The sequence below is a fragment of the Catharus ustulatus genome (assembly GCF_009819885.2).
Source record: "Catharus ustulatus isolate bCatUst1 chromosome Z unlocalized genomic scaffold, bCatUst1.pri.v2 scaffold_29_arrow_ctg1, whole genome shotgun sequence".
Taxonomy (NCBI): Eukaryota; Metazoa; Chordata; class Aves; order Passeriformes; family Turdidae; genus Catharus; species Catharus ustulatus.
Window position 1 is genome coordinate 5220120 of NW_024879446.1, and position 16414 is coordinate 5236533.

Genomic DNA, 16414 nt, shown 5'->3' on the forward strand with positions numbered 1-16414 from the left:
ATGAATGTCTGTGTTGAGCTGACTTTGTACATGAGTTTCCTATTTGTGACTTGAGTAACACCCATGAATAATTAATGATGGAAAATTACAGATTTATGGTGCTTTTCCATCATTTTGCCACCAGGTTTGTGCTCAGTACACTCAAGCTATGCCACTTCTGGAGACTTCAGCAGGCAAGGCAATATGATACTTGTAGATAAAGTACTAGTTTGGGTAAAACCAATGTCTTGTTTAATTCCTTGAATTATGGCAACACTGCAAAGGATAAAACACTGATAATGAAGACAAGGATGCCAGACCGTTAAATCTACTGTGAGGACAATTTGACTTAAACAAGTTTTTAACATGGTGAATGCAACAGGTCACCCTCCTCTGAATTATGTGAGAGATGCTTTTCACCTGCTGTCTCACACTCAAGATCACCTATGGCACAGGGCAAGCCCCAGCACTGCCCAGAGAGCTTCCCCTTTGCAAGACAACCGCTTATTTTGCTCAGTTAATCTCAGTATACAGAGCGATTCTCAGTGCACAGGCTTTTAATAAAAAAATACTAGTGCCCTCCCTACCTCTCCAGTTGCAGAGCATTCCATTCCCCTGGTGTCCATCCCTTTTGCACTGCTAGCACAGGCAGTCAATCAACCCCATCTCTGGCTACAAAAACTCCACATGCTTATTCTGAATTTTTAATTGCAGCCATTTTGGTGCTTGTCTGTTTGCAAAAAACAAATAAATCTAGATTTGCCAGTGTCCTATATAATGGGAAAATTTAAATCTTATTTTTCTTCTTCCTTTTTTTCCTTATTGTCTTTATTTTCTTTTCTTTTGCTGTGTTTTTGATTTTGTGGGGTTTTGTTTGGTTTTGGTTTTGCTTGTTTGGGGTTTTTTGATTGTTTGTTTTTTGCTTGGTTGTGTGGTTTTAGGGTTTTTTTGGGATGTGGGGTTTTTCATTTGATGGTTTAGTTTGGTTTTTTAGGTTTGGGTTTGTTTGGTTTGGTTTGGGTTTTTTTGGTGGATTTGTTTGTTGTTTTTGTTGTGAGTTTGTTTTTGTTTGTTGTTCTTTGTTTGTTTTGGTTGGTCTGTTAGTTGGGGGCTTTTTGTCCTCTAAGATGCTGGCCTTTTCAGCAAAGATCAAATTCTTCAAAATCAATTAGTAATTTTGGACTCTCTGTTTTAGTGCATCCCACATCATATACATCAATACTACTTCATTTTCTGCAATAGCTCAGTATTCAGACTTGGAAAATTGGACCTTCAGGACAACCAGTCACTAATCCTCAGTTTTTATTTTACTCCCTAGCCCCTCAGCCACAAATCTCTTTGTTGATGAGAGACTGGATTTGTTTCTTCAATGATATATTCATTTACTCATCAAAGGAAAAAGGTGGTGAAACAAGATACAAGAGAAAAAATCAAGAAGCAGCAATGAGTCAGACTTGAATCTGCAAGGAATGACTGTCTGGAGTTAGGGCTCTACTAAATCCAACCCATCACAGATTGATGAGGAACACCCTCATTTATTGCCTACAGGATTTTTTCTAAAATTATTTCACTCTAAAATTCAGTTTTGAGGAGAAGAAGGAAGTTGGTGAGTCATAAGGTTGTAATGCATCAACTTTGGCTGTGTATTTGCAGGATGATCCTACTTTCTCTTGCTGTGGGTTAGTGAAAGGAACTGAACTGCCCTTGACAACAGCTTGTCAGGATGTTGTCACCTTTTTCACCCAAGATCTTTACAAATTACCATCTACTTTGCATTATTTAGACAAATTAAAATAACATAAACTATTAAAACAAAAACAAAAAAAAAACCTTTCAGAACCTGTTTTATGTCTGGCTCTGTATAATGGAGAGCCTGGAATATGATCCATCATGAAAAGCAAAAGTGTCTGCCTGAGTCCGACCTTCAGGGAAGAGCTGATGCTCAGAGATCAGCATCCTTTTCCTCCATTTGCCAATGTTCCACGAGGCAAAATATTGGAGAGAAGAGCAGATTACATGAGACACACAGATATTAGGAGAATTCTGTGCAGCAGCCATCAGGATTTCCTGCCCAAAACAGACCTGGGAAATCACTGCCTGACAGATCATCCCCAGAGGAAGCAGCAGAGAGTTGACAGTGTGTTTGAAGCAGCTGATCTGAGTATTAACAGGCAGAGTCCTCCTTCAGTGCCAATGCAGACCCTATGAGGAGAAAAGAAGGGTGGGAAGGAGAATCTCATATGTGACTTTCTTAGAACAGGGCAGGGTGTCCCAGTTTAAAGGGACAGTATTACCAGGAAGAGGAAAATTCAGGAACTCTCAGGCACAAAAAAGGTATAGGTTGGGAATAACAGTTCTTTACTGATATATTTATAAGACAAACAAAAACAGCATCAGCTATATGAAAGAAAAAAAACAGTGACAGAACAGAATGGAATTCAGTCCCAGTCCCTTTTTCAGTCACCGATGGCTCTCCGATGGAGCAGGGCAGGGCAGCCTCTCAGTCGTGGCTGCTGCAGAAGCAGGGGGGCGAGGCGGCCGCACCGCCCCAGGTGGAAGAAAGGGTGAGGAAGGAACTCTGCTCACCGTGGGCGTCCCAGTTCCCAGTTGTTCAGAGGAAGCAGGGAGCTTTAGCAGTCCAAATCCAAAAAGCCTGATCCCAACAGGAGAAAAGGAACCTCTCTCCTCGAGTTCGGCTGGCGAGCTGTAAGAGTTCTCCTACCCCCAGTGTCCTCTTACTTGCCGAAAAACAAAAGCAGGACTCCACCTATCCCTAATGGAGCCATCAGGTTGCTTCAGCTAGTCCTTTGTCTCCAGCTCTTAACGGCTAATAGGAGAGCCATCCCGGCTAGCTTAACATAATAATGGGAAAAATTTCTAAACCTCGCCAACCCACAACACAGGGTACAGAGGAAATGGAAAATACAGAAAAGTTAAAGATTTGGGGTTTGTCCTACTAGCTGGAGTTGTTGCAAGAACAAAGAAGGAATGAACTTTCTTCAAAATTCTGAAGAAGAAGGAAAATTATAACGATTAGCTCTGAAGGTATTATAGCAGTTTATGGACCAAAACTCATGGTGAATATTATATTCTCGAAACACTTTCTGATTCTCTTTGAAGACCCTAGTCTCTCTCAAACACCATTACTATCATAGTCCTTTAAAAAGTTAATGCCAATGACAGGTATTCTGAAAGAGTTTCATGTTTATGAAATCCACTAAAGCCCAGTTAAATGATCCGCAAATTTTGTTTGCATCTGTTTCAAGGGAGTGGTTTAGGTAACTTAAAGAAGGACAAGCAAAGGATCAGTAATAGTAGGTTTAATATGATTTGCAAAAGGCAAAAGCACCAGCAACTTTGATGGCAAGGTTCACTCAGTTACTTACTATAAATAGAGCACACACAAAAAAAAATCTAATGAAAGCAATCTACTATGGTTTATGTGGATGCAACACCACAAGAAGTTAGTATCAGAAGATCTAAATAAAATTAGATCTTGTGGTAATGAAAACAGACCATGCTAAGTACCATTTTTCACTATAAACATCCTAAGTAGCAAACGTCACCCTTAACACAAATTCAGTTCTTCCCACTAAAGTGCTTCTGTCAACAGATTAAAAGGAGTCCAAGCAAAGAAGCATAAACCAGCTTCCTTTTTTCAGGAAGTTATATTCAGAAGGAATTTCTGTTCAAATCTCTTGTATCTGTTACAGATAGATAAAACTAGTTTTTTAGTTTCTGTTACTTGATGGTTTATAGTATTGAACTAGCAGAAGATAGAGCATTGTGATGATTTCCACACCTACAGATGGAAGAAATTACTACCTTTTGTCATTCCCGTTGACAAAAGGGAATAGGAATCCATATCCTGTTCATTCACAATTCCCAAGAGAACGGAGTTCAGATAAAGGCCAAGCAGTTAGTTCAACCTCTATGCAAATTACAACATAATAAAAATACAAACTTGCTTGTTTTGGTTTTTTAGAAGAGAATAATGCAGGAATCCTCACGTATGAAAAGAAAAGAAAAGAAAAGAAAAGAAAAGAAAAGAAAAGAAAAGAAAAGAAAAGAAAAGAAAAGAAAAGAAAAGAAAAGAAAAGAAAAGAAAAGAAAAGAAAAGAAAAGAAAAGAAAAGAAAAGAAAAGAAAAGAAAAGAAAAGAAAAGAGAAAAGAAAAGAAAAAAGAAAAGAAAAGAAAAGAAAAGAAAAGAGAAAAAAAAGAAGAGAAAAGAAGGAAAGGCAAGGAAAGGAAAGGCAAGTTCAGGAAAGGAAAGTTCAGGAAAGGCAAGTTCAGGAAAGGAAAGGAAAGGCAAGTTCAGGAAAGGCAAGTTCAGGAAAGGAAAGGCAAGTTCAGGAAAGGAAAGGCAAGTTCAGGAAAGGCAAGTTCAGGAAAGGAAAGGCAAGTTCAGGAAAGAAAAGGCAACTTCAGGAAAGGAAAGACAAGTTCAGGAAAGGCAAGTTCAGGAAAGGAAAGGCAAGTTCAGGCAAGTTCAGGCAGGAAAGGAAAGGCAAGTTCAGGAAAGGCAAGTTCAGGAAAGGCAAGTTCAGGCAAGTTCAGGAAAGGAAAGGAAAGGCAAGTTCAGGAAAGGCAAGTTCAGGAAAGGCAAGGAAAGGCAAGAGGAAAGGCAAGTTCAGGGGAGGGGAGGGGAGGGGAGGGGAGGGGAGGGGAGGGGAGGGGAGGGGAGGGGAGGGGAAAGTGAAACTATCAGGTCTGGAATAGAAAAAGGTAGGAAAAAACTATTATAATATGAATCCACTACAAACCTTTCATAACTGGGAAATCCTTCCACAAAGTGCCATAAATTGAATAGGAAACTTATTAGGAAAAAAACAAAACAAAACAACAAAACAAAACAACAAAACAACCCCAACATCCCAACTAAAATCTTAACTCTTCTTTGTACTAAATTCCAGAAGCTCTGTTGTTTTAAAACATTTCTCTCTTATGAAATTCCAGACATTAATATTGACATTTTTCATCTAGGTGTCTGAAAACTGACTTTTAAGTAAAAATTTTTTACAGTTAGTAGAGGTTCTATCTATTTCAGAAGTTGCTGTGAAAGATGTGAAGTTCTCTCAGGTTTTATGTATTTAACAGTAAATTCAAAGTGCAGCCTCATCACACTCTCAGGTGTGTAAATTCTGATTCTAATCACTAGGCTCAAGGTTTTCTGTTCTTATGACAAACCCTAAACTGATAAAGTACAGTAATTTCATGACTATAAGGCGTACCCTTTTGACTAAAATTTTCCCCGGAACCCGGAAGCGCGCCTTATAGTCCAGTGAGCCTTATCTGATGGACAAAGTTCAAAAAATTTGCCTACCTAGAAGTGAGAGCTGCGAGCCCTGGGGGGAGCCGGCAGGGCCATGGTTGCCAGGTGGAGGCGGGGCAGAGTGGCGGCAGGCACGCCCCAGCCCCGTGGAGGCGGAGCCACCCCTCCAGAGGCACGCCCTGGCCCCGTGGAGGCAACACGGCCCCTACACAGGTACCCCCCGGCCTCGTGGAGGCAGCACAGAGCAAAGGCAGCCACAGCCTGGCCCCGGTGAGGTGGCACGGACGGGCGGTGGGCATGCCCCAGCCCCGCCGGATACAGGCGGGCCTAGGGGCCCATGGCACCGCCCCTATCAGGTACAGACGGGCCCGGGGACCAATGGCTGCCGGGTTGAGGCGGGGCCTCATCCAGCAACCGCGCGGAGGGAGCTGGGGGCGGAGCCTCGCTGCAAAAAAAAAGTGCACCTTATAGTCCGGTACACCCTATCTGATCTACAAAGTTGCAAATTTTGCCAACTCCCGGGGGGTGCGCCGTATAGTCCGGTGTGCCTTGTGGTCATGAAATTAGTGTAAATGCACTGTGTAATGTTAGCATTTGCAGCTCTTTTGTTGCTACTAGATCATGAACCTTATAAATCATATGCCTGCAGTCATCATTCCTCTAATTAATTTGCCTATTAAATAGGCCTGCTCCTGTTAAAATACCCAATATCCACTGTTGCCTCTCTATAGTGAAGGAAAATGTCATCGTCACCACAATACTAATACAAGTCTGTCATTGTTGTCATGAAAATGAGACAAAAAATGTCTTCTGGGGACAGTAGAAAACTGTTTTTGAGAATCTCATTTCAGTCCTTGTGGTCATGCATGGGTGACAGTCTTCTGGGATGTAAGAGATGCACAAGCAACTCAAGGCACCTTTGGGAATTTGATCCTCTGCCCCCTGAATGACCCAGCACAAAGAATACTCTCTCAGGCAGTTTCTACTTGAAAATAACAAGGAGTGGGACATCCAAGACATGCAATTTTCCAAAAAGAGAGGCAGTGAGGCAAAGCAAAAGTATCAAGTTTTAAAGACTCTGAGACAGCATGGAGAATATTACTTAGATAAACCTAACCAGGTCCTGGATAGAAATAAATAATATTTACATCAGGAATCCAATCTTTTGCCATTTAGTAAGTCAATAGGCTTGGGATTGATTTTGCTCATATATCTTTTATGGCTAACACAATATATTAGTAGACTGCAAATATAATTTTTATGGTGTATTTCAGAGACAGAAATACTCCTGAACTTTTCAGTTGTACCTCACAAAGCTGCAAAACCCACTGTGCACATACTCATCTGTGCAACTTCACTCTCATGTCACTTTGAGTAGAATTACTAGCTCACTCAAGGTCTGCAGAGTGGCAGAAAATGGATGTAAGAATTACAGACAGGACAGACCAAGAAACATTACCATCTGAGGGGTGACTACTGATGGTGCTTGGAGGCAGCAGAAATTTTTAAGACAAAATACGGAAAGATCTCAGGCTGTGGAGATGTAGCCAGTGGCAGAACAAGGCAAGAAAGAGGAAGGAACAATGAAAGGACACACCTGTCTGATGAGCTCAGCTGCAGCAAGCCTCTACTGTGGTTTGACATCCTTTTCTTAAGTGAGAAAATAATTACCCACCACCAGGGAGCTACTGACTTCATTAGAGTGGGGGTAGAAATAATATTCTATAAGAAATATTGTGAAATGCCTGTGAAACAAGAGAGTGAGTGAGTGAGTGAGTGAGTGAGTGAGTGAGTGAGTGAGTGAGTGAGTGAGTGAGTGAGTGAGTGAGTGAGACTCACTTGGGTTATATGACTGATCTTATTTCCACCACTGAGCAAAACGTGCGCGTCGCATTCAGACATCTAGATGGAAAAAACTGTAAACACAAAAGAATTACAGAAGAGTTTGGGGCTAGAAGGGACCTTTAATGGTAATCTAGTCCAAGCCCTCCGCCATGGGTAAGCACATTTACAAGCAGACTGGGCTGCTTAGAAGCTTGACCTAGGTTTCCAGGCATGGAATCAGCTCTCTGGGCAACTTGTGCCAGTGTTTCTACATTCTCTTTGCAAACAATCTAGCCTTTCTTAGACCAAAAACATTAGTCCTTATCCTATCACTACAGGCCCTACTAAAAAGTCAGCCCCCTCCCTTCTTGAAGGTCCCCTTAAAGTATTAAACGGCCTCAATAAAGCCCCTCTGGAGCTTTCTCTTCCCCAGTAGGACTTAGCAGCAGGACACAACGGCATAACCTCCAGCAGAGAGCAAACCCATCTCTATTTTATTTCTGTGTGAAGAAAAATGTACAGATTAGGGGATGAGTAATTTTTATTACTTTCAGATTTGTGGGATTTTTCACATGACCTATCTTTGAGCCACATGAGCACATATCAGGACAAAAGGTTGATACAATCAGACAGCTGTGCATTTACCAGGTACTCCATGGCCCTTCCTCAAGGAAGCCATTCCAATTAGAAAAGGGCTGACCTACGAGCAACTTTTCCTCTAATTTGCCATCATAGATATGGCTCAAGGTCACCATGGTTTGCACCATTCACAAACTCTCACCCTTTAAAATCTTCATCCCCATCGCTGTGAGTTTTCAAATGCAATAGCAGCCCCCAGCAGAGTCAAAGAACCTTCCCACAAAATGCCATCTGTTTTCCACAACAGTAATGTCTGCTCTAGGAAAACCTGCAGTGTTTTGGAAGCAGGTTGCTTCTAAAGCTTTTGAGAATCTTCTGAATCCCTAAAAAATGATTACAGTAATTTCACGACTATAAGGTGTACCCTTTTGACGAAAATTTTGGTCCGAACCCAGAAGTGCACCTTATAATCCGAATGTGCCTTATATAAGGACAAGTTCAGAAATTTGCCAACCCGGAAGTGCGAGCTGCGAGCTGAGCCGGGACCCGCAGGAGCTGTGGCCACATGGGGGGAGCCAGGAAGTGCGGGAGCCATGGCTGCCGGGCAGGGGATGCCAGGACACAACGTGGCCACTGGCTGGGGAGACGTTGGGACCTGCCGCGGCCACCAGGCAGGGGGACGCCGGGACGTGGTGCGGTCACATGGTGGGAACCAGGACCCACAAGCTGTGCTAGCCAGCGCTGGGGGCAGGCAGGAGTGCCGGGGCCCGCGGCACAGGGAGGGCACCTGGGGCTGGGTTTAAAGGCTACACCAATCTGTGAAAAATGTTTGCAAATTGAGCACCTGCCAGTAATTCATTACTTTGTTTTGCATGGCACAGCTCCTCGCTGCAAAAAAAAGTGCTCATTATATAATGTACAAAGTTGCGAATTTTGCCAACTCCTGGAGGTGAACCTTATAATCCGGTGCGCCTTATAGTTGTAAAATTACTGTATTTTCTTTTCTAAACTCTCAATCTTCATGTGAACATAAAAATAAATCGCTACTTTATTTATAACTGCAGATTGAATTAGAAAGCTGCCCTTTATCTAACAGAAAGGAAAATGGCATATAAAGCACTTGTTATTCATTTGGCTTTCTGAACACATCAGCTGAACACACTTTTCACCTGTATTTTCATTATTCACAGTAAGTCTACTTTTACAAGAGAATTCTGACAACTTTTAACAGCAAATGCTCACTGATTTTGTGGCAGTCCTTTGCACAAAATATGCTACAGGATATGATTCTCTGGAATGGTACCAGCAGAACTCAATGTTTGCTCTTCCATTTTAATTCAGTGTATTAATGCCATTTGGATGGTTCTAATATTTAAAATTACCCGGCGCTCAGCAGATGCCATCAATCTGCACAACCACATGGACCACGAGAGAACAACAGCAAATAAACCATCATGGACTCTCCCCACTTTGCCTAATTCTGCCAGAACCCTGCTGCTATTACAAGTTATGTGATTTGATAAAAAGGTCTTCAGCTGAGATAATTTAATATGTTCAGTGAGATTAAAGCATTACTACACTCATATGCTTATTCCTCCCACGACTGATGACTTTTTGCTGGAATAGTCAAAGGGAACTTGGTTTCTACTGAATGCCTATTGGCTTTATATTCATAAACTCATTTAGGTCTAGTATTCCATTAACATATGATTCATCTGTATTCAAGCTAACTTTAAACACACAGAATAAGTTCAATTACACTCTTTGCTTTCCTTGACTCTTCAGGGTCTTCAATTTGCAGGTCACAAAGACCTGCAATGGTCACACTCTCCTCTTGGTTTCCTTCAAGTAACACCATGGACAGCAAGCTCGGGCTCATGATCAGCCTAGAATATGACCTTTTTCCACACAGAAAACGCAATATGCAACTTGTTCTAAAAATGTAGCTCTGTTTTTGTTTAAAATGTGGTCAATGTGACCATTGTCAACACAACCTCAAGTTTTGTGGATTAGCTCATAAGAGAATATAAGCCTTGAACACGTAACAAATTGTGACAGTACAGCTGGTCTGTAGCTGCACGGATAAAATTGGCCATAACAGATCTCCCAAACTCAACTAGCCTAGTTTGTTAAGGAGTAGAAACGAATCCCTGGATGAGTCAGTAATAGGCTAGATTCAAACTCAGACCGGGGACCCCAGTAAATTCCATTCAATCCTGAATGCAAACATCTTGCTGGCCAGTGAGCCAGGTGGTGTTGAGAGTTCGACAATCAGGTGTTGAAGCACAGGAATTTTGAACCCCCTACAAAAGGGAATGTCTATCTCTAAACACTGGCTGTTGTTCCACGATCTCAGCGTGTTCAGTTGTGTGCCTGTCTCTGAAACTGAGACCCAATCCAATAACAAATAGCATTGTTTTAAACAAAAACGTGATTTTTTTTCCCCACCAAAGGACTTACAGTAATTTCACGATTACAAGCCGCACTGACTATAAGCCGCATCTCCGGGTGTCGGCAACATTTTGTTCTTTGTCCATACATAAGCCGCAACTGATTATAAGCTGCTCTGTTGTTCGCAGCGAGGACCTGCGTGCAACAAAGTTGCCAAATAGTAACAGAATCACCGGATTGTGGGGTTTACTGGTTCGACTTGGGTCATGCAGGTTTGGCCCACTTGGGGCTGCCGACGGGGCTGGGTGGCCCAGCTCGGCGGGGCCGCTCGGCAGGGCCACTTGGGGCCAGCCGCCGCTGCCGCCAGGCTCGCTTGCCCCGGCCCGGCGCTGCCCCACGGTGGCAGGCGGGGACGGAGCCCACCGGCACCCACGACGGCGGCAGCGGGAGGGAAAGGAGCCCGCCCGCTCCTGTGGCAGTTGTGGCAGGCAGGGGCAGGAGCCCCTCGCTTTCCTCCCGGGTTGCGGGGATGGCAGCACGGAGACCCCGCCTCTGCCCCGGGCCGTGGGGATGGCAGCACAGAGCCCCCTGCCTCTGCCACCAGGATAGCAGCACGGAGCCCGCGTCCCCCACACTGCCAGCAGAGCCCTCCTGCACCCGCCGTGCAACAGAGTAACCAGTTTGTAACAATCGTGCAATGCCGGGTTTTACTGGTAGGTGCTCAGCGCCTCGGCTGCACTTCCAGGGTTGGAAATTTCAGAAAATTTTTCACATATTAGCCGCTCCTGAGTGTAAGCCACATTTCCGGGGTGGGAGCAAAATTTTAGTCAAAATCGTGCGGCTTATAATCGTGAAATTACTGTACTTAAACTGCTCTGGAAGAGTGCATAAAAGAGTTCATATTTTATTCTGAATAGTGCTTATTTTGGATTGTGGTTGTTTCTGTGGGTGTTTGGCACCACTGTTGCCAACTAACGATTCCTATATTAGGCTAAAGAGATTCAACTTCTTCCTGTAGACAGGTTTAGCTCCTTGACAAACTTGCAGTGCTTCTCATCAGCTGTGAGTTGTTAGTAAAGCAGGGACAGCATATCCAGGCAAATAATTCTGAGGGTTTTTAATTATTATTAGTCAAGAGTGAATAACTCATGGCAGCCTTAGTCAATCTTGTTTCTTTTCTGTTCTGTAATCAGAACAGATTATTTCTGGAATATTTGTTGTTCCCCCAAAAGATTTGTCAGATGCAGTCCCAGCTTGAGGAACAATCAAAAGCAGCTTCTTGTAAGTAGCTGCTGGACAGAATTCAAATTCGTGGTAGGTTTCATCAGGCACATAGAGCTCAGGACAACTTTTTTGTTCTATTAATTGCAAAACTAAGATTGGAAGGCATGGATTTGAGTTGGAACTCATTCATTTAATTAACCAGGTGGGGATTCATTAGGGAGACTAAGGGAATGTTAGCTTCTTCTTCCCACTCTAAGAATACAGGACACAATTTTGCAGTTTTCATCTAATCAATATCATTTAGCACTCTGATCACATCTGATCTGATGAAATACTTATATTTTTAAAATTTATTCAAAGAAGTCCAGTGTCCTTATGGAATTTTCTCTTCTTAGTTTGCTAGTATATCAGCAGAACAAAGCAAACCCAAGATAAATAAACTTACATGTGAAAGTACAGTAATTTCACGAATACAGGCCACACCATTTTGACCAAAATTTTGCTCCCATACCAGAAATGCAGCTAATACTCAGGAGCAGCCAATATGTGAATAATTTTCCGACATTTTCAACCCTGGGAGTGCAAACCAAGTCAGTGCAAACTGCAAAGTCCAGCTCCTGCCAGTAAAACCCTGCATTTACGCGGTTGTTACAAATTGGTTACTCTGTTGCACGGCGGGTGGAGCTGCTCTATGCAGGCAGCACAGGGGGTGGGGAAGGTGGGGCAGGTCTCTCCTGTTGGCCCCGCGGCTTGGGGGAAGCAGGGGCTCTCTCCTGCTTAGCCCTGCAGCTCGGGGGAAGCAGGGGTAGCTCTCTCCTGCTTCGCCCCGCGGCTCAGGGGGCTCCCGTCCCCACGTGCTGCCGCCGCAGGAGCAGGCAGGCTACATCTCTGCCTCCCAACGCCGCTGCAGGTGCCGGCGGGCTCTGTGCCCCCCCTGCCACCATGGGGCAACGCCGGGCCGGGGTGACCGAGCCCAGTGGTGGTGGTAGCCGGCCCCGAGCGGCCCCACCGAGTGGCAGCGCCGAGCTGGGCCACCCAGCCCTGTCGGCAGCCCCGAGCCCTCATGGCCTGAGCCGAGCCAGTGAACCCCACCCTGTCGCGGTTCTGTTACTATTTAGTAACTTTGTTGCACGCCGGTCCTAGCTGCAAACGACAGAGTGGCTTGTACTCAGGTGCAGCTTATTTATGGACAAAAAACAAAATGTTTGCCAATACCCGACGATGCGGCTTATACTCAGTGCGGCTTGTATTTGTGAATTTACTGTAATTTCAGTGGGAAAAATACACATAATTCACTTGGAGTACAAGAACTCTGTTACACACAACCGAATCAACTCTTGTAAACAAACCAGTAGCTTTATCTAATTAAAAAACAAAACAAAACAAAACAACAAAAAAACCCCTGTTTTCTTAAAATACTAGCTGCGGAAAACACCTACTATTTTTGGTAGACTCAGATCATATCAATTTGTCATTAGACTGTTGAATATTGGATTTCCCATGCTCTATTTTCTGCACCCCAAAATACTTGTGATTCTTTATTAGACAGAGATTTTATCTAAGTCACATTAGATACGTTTTCTTTTTTTATGACTATTTATTCAGTGGGTAAATTCCTGCATTTGTCTTTTCCCTTACTTCAACTGCCAGCCAAACCAAGCATCTATGTACTCGCAGCTTACAGATCCATAAAAGATACCCCCAATGGCTGGGGACTTTGGGACATTTAAGTAATGTGTGTGGCTGTATATATGATAGCTCTGCTGTCACCCTTACATATTCTTCAGGTTTAGATCATGAACAACTTGTGTGCGTGTGGGAAACAATTCAGCTTGCAATTAAAGATGCCTCCTCCACGGCAAAAATGCCTCTGAGAATCTAGAACATCTTTTCCATTCATATTGAAATTCAGCAGCTAAAATAGTATCTTCCCAAGTGATGTTCCCAAGGAGTTTCCTGCTGCTGGCAGAAAAAATCTGAGGTAGGAGACCCTGAGTACTTAAAACTGATCTGCATTCTGAACAGACTTCAAAATTTTTCTTTCTCTTCAGCCCTTGTCAGCTATAAAAATGCCATTAATTTAGGAGCCAATGCCCAGGTGGCCAACTGTTAATGTCACTGACAGACTGTTTGCTCCTGTTGAGTGATGCCTCACTCCACCCCTGCTCCCACTGAGGTCAATTTGCTGGGGGCAAGCAGTGCAGAAAGTCAGCAGATTTGGCCTTCAGTGGGAGTCTGAATCTTTTTATGAAAACTGAGTAAAGGACTCTTCTGCTTTCCTGCCCAGTCAAAACTTCTATGTAATGTAGAAAGGGATAAAGTTCCTGCAGCACACATTAAAAATGTGCTGGGGAAAGCAGCCTGGGCTATTCCTGCCTCAGGCAAAGACAAACCCATCTGTGGGATTGATTTTGTTCCAGGACCTGGCTGCACTTGGTGGGTAATTGGAGAGGATGGGGAATTCTGGCGTCTGCCTTGGTGGGGTTGATTCTGGGTGAGAATTGGTTTCCTACACCAGCTCTACATCCATCACCAGACCTGGCACCTAGCAGTGCCCATCTCTTCCACTCCACATCTGAGCCCAACCATGCTGTTGAGGAACGAGCTGTGACCAAATGGGACAAGTGCTACAGTAATGGAATTGGGGCTGACTTCAGCACGTGGCACTGCACCATCACACACCATCTCTCCTGCCCTTCCCAAGGCAAGGTCTAAAACACAGGATGTTCTGAGCTAGAAGAGGCCCCCAGGGATCATTGAGGCCAACTCTTCAGTGAATCCCCCAGACAGGGATCAAACCCCCTGCCTTGGTGTTATCAGAACTTAAGCCAATCTCAACTCGGTAGCTTCCTGCCTGAGTAAAATAATTTTAATTTCTTGCTGTAACAGCAGCCTCAGCCAGAAGCAACAACCTAAAAAGTGCATGGGCTGACTGTATGAAATGTTTCCATCTCTGAAATAAAATGCTTTACATTGAGACCCACTGGACGTTTTAAAATATCCTTTGCAGACATATTTTGAACTTCCTGTCCGTTGTTTTTCTGGAATTGTGGAGATGAAGGTGACTCAGAACTTCATTAATGGGATGTTTGCATTTACCTTTCCCACTGTGAGTCCTGGTTCCTTCCTATGCTCCACTCTTTCTGCGACGCCCAAGTACTACCCAAAATCAGCCTTCTCCCACATGCTTGTGGGACTTGTTGGCTCACAACCTGGCCAGAGAACCCCAGGTGGAGGTTTAGAATGTGTTTTTTGAGTCTCTCTGCAGGTACACACATTTTTTAATTAATTTTAAATTAAATGCCAACTATGGTACAACTTAAATTGGAAAATATGGAGCCAATCCTCCTGTAATTTTGTCTTGGCACTGTACTGCAGCAAAAATCCTGTTTTTTTTAAATTTTAAAACCAAAATAACCAATGCACTCATAACCTTTGTGCTTGGGGAATAGCACAGAAACAGGCACTGGAAGATTTGGGGGGTGCTGGAGATAAGAAGGATTTAACAATTACAACAAATTAAGTAATAAAATACTGATTTTTTTTTTCTTTTCTATTTTTTTTAACAGGGCTTTATTAATTGTGCCATTGTCATTGTCATGCCAAAACTGCACACTGCTCTGGGCGTAAAGGAGGATTTTTTTTTAAATGGAAAGCTATGTAAGTTCATTGCTGTGACTGATAAGAGTTGTGAAAGAGTTGCCTTAGCAAGAAAAGCTAAAAGTTTCATCCAAGCTTCATACTGCATCTATTTAAACCCAGATGTTTGTCACTTTTTCAGTGATTTACTGTGCTTTGGACTGGTTTTCGGTCTGAAAATTACAAGTTGTTGCATTCAGTCTGCCATAGCTGGACTTTCCATAATCTAAAATAAGTGTGCTAAGTGTGAATTTTGTTTTGTGTAAAATAGCACGAAATGTGCTATAAACACAAGTTTACATAGGAATAACACTAAACTGGGGCCACTAAGAGAAAAAATAAGCCCTTGATTACCCCTTGCTATAAAAATGCTGCACCTTACTCTTAGATTTTCAAGCTGGAGAGATAACATTTTCATTCCAGTAGACAAAATAGACTTGAGTAGGAATTAAATATTCCAGGCATTTAAAAAATAAACTTAGTGGACTTTTATAGAAATGGTCCACAGAGTAAGGGAAAGATAGTTGTGAGAAAATCTATCAAAAGATCAGAAAGTTAATAGTGCATTGGGAAGTGTGAGACCTGTCGTGACCTAAGTGGTGCTTAATGGGTGGACACTGTCCTGGTCTCAATTCTTAAATACCTTTCATCCCAGTCCATGAGGTGTTGGGGGTTTTTCCTTCCCCTGACTCTCCTTCTTGTCCTAGAGGGCAGGAAGTGAGCAAGGAACAACTTAGCTGCCAGCTGGGGTTAAAACATGGCAAGGGCAGGCCATAATTTTGCTTCTCTAGAAGTGAGAGCAGCAGCTATGCTCAGGGTACCAATACTCTGTAATTTCTTTATTCCTAGAGGCATGTAGCAGATTCCCACTCTCACTCTAAACTCAGTTACAGAAGCTGCTCTGCTGTGCAAATGACCAGGAAAACTGCTTTCTTCTGGAGGCCTGGCATCTCAACCATGGTCTTATCAACCCAATCAACTTCTGACATAAAATCCTTTTAATATACAGAAGACAAAAAGGTGAGCTCGCTGAAGAGATTTATTTAATAATTATAGAATCACAGATTAGTGTGAGTTGGAAAGGACCTCTAAATGTCACATGGTTCGATGTCCCTGCAGTGAGCAGGGGCTGCTTTGTCTTCCTATTCAGCACCTCTAATGAAAAGCAAAAATGCAGCTTTTTTCTATGGATCTTTGTCAAGGGATAGGAACACCCAAAGCTTCTGACAAACACACACAAAAACGTTAAGGTCAATATGTCTTCATTTCTGATGCTTTGGGATATCTCTGGAGATTCACACATTAGCACCTCCACCTGCAAGAGTTCCAGCTGACATTTAGCTTTTCTCCAGGTTTGCAAACAAGAGAGAAAAGCCTTTACTTCCTTCCTTTTTATCACAGAGATCTCAGGTGCTTAAAGCAACTTGCCAAGAGGATGCTAGCTTCGAGATTCTCTGGTGCTGCTGAAGTGGTGCTCTGTTTTCTCAGAGGTGTGTAATTCCCACT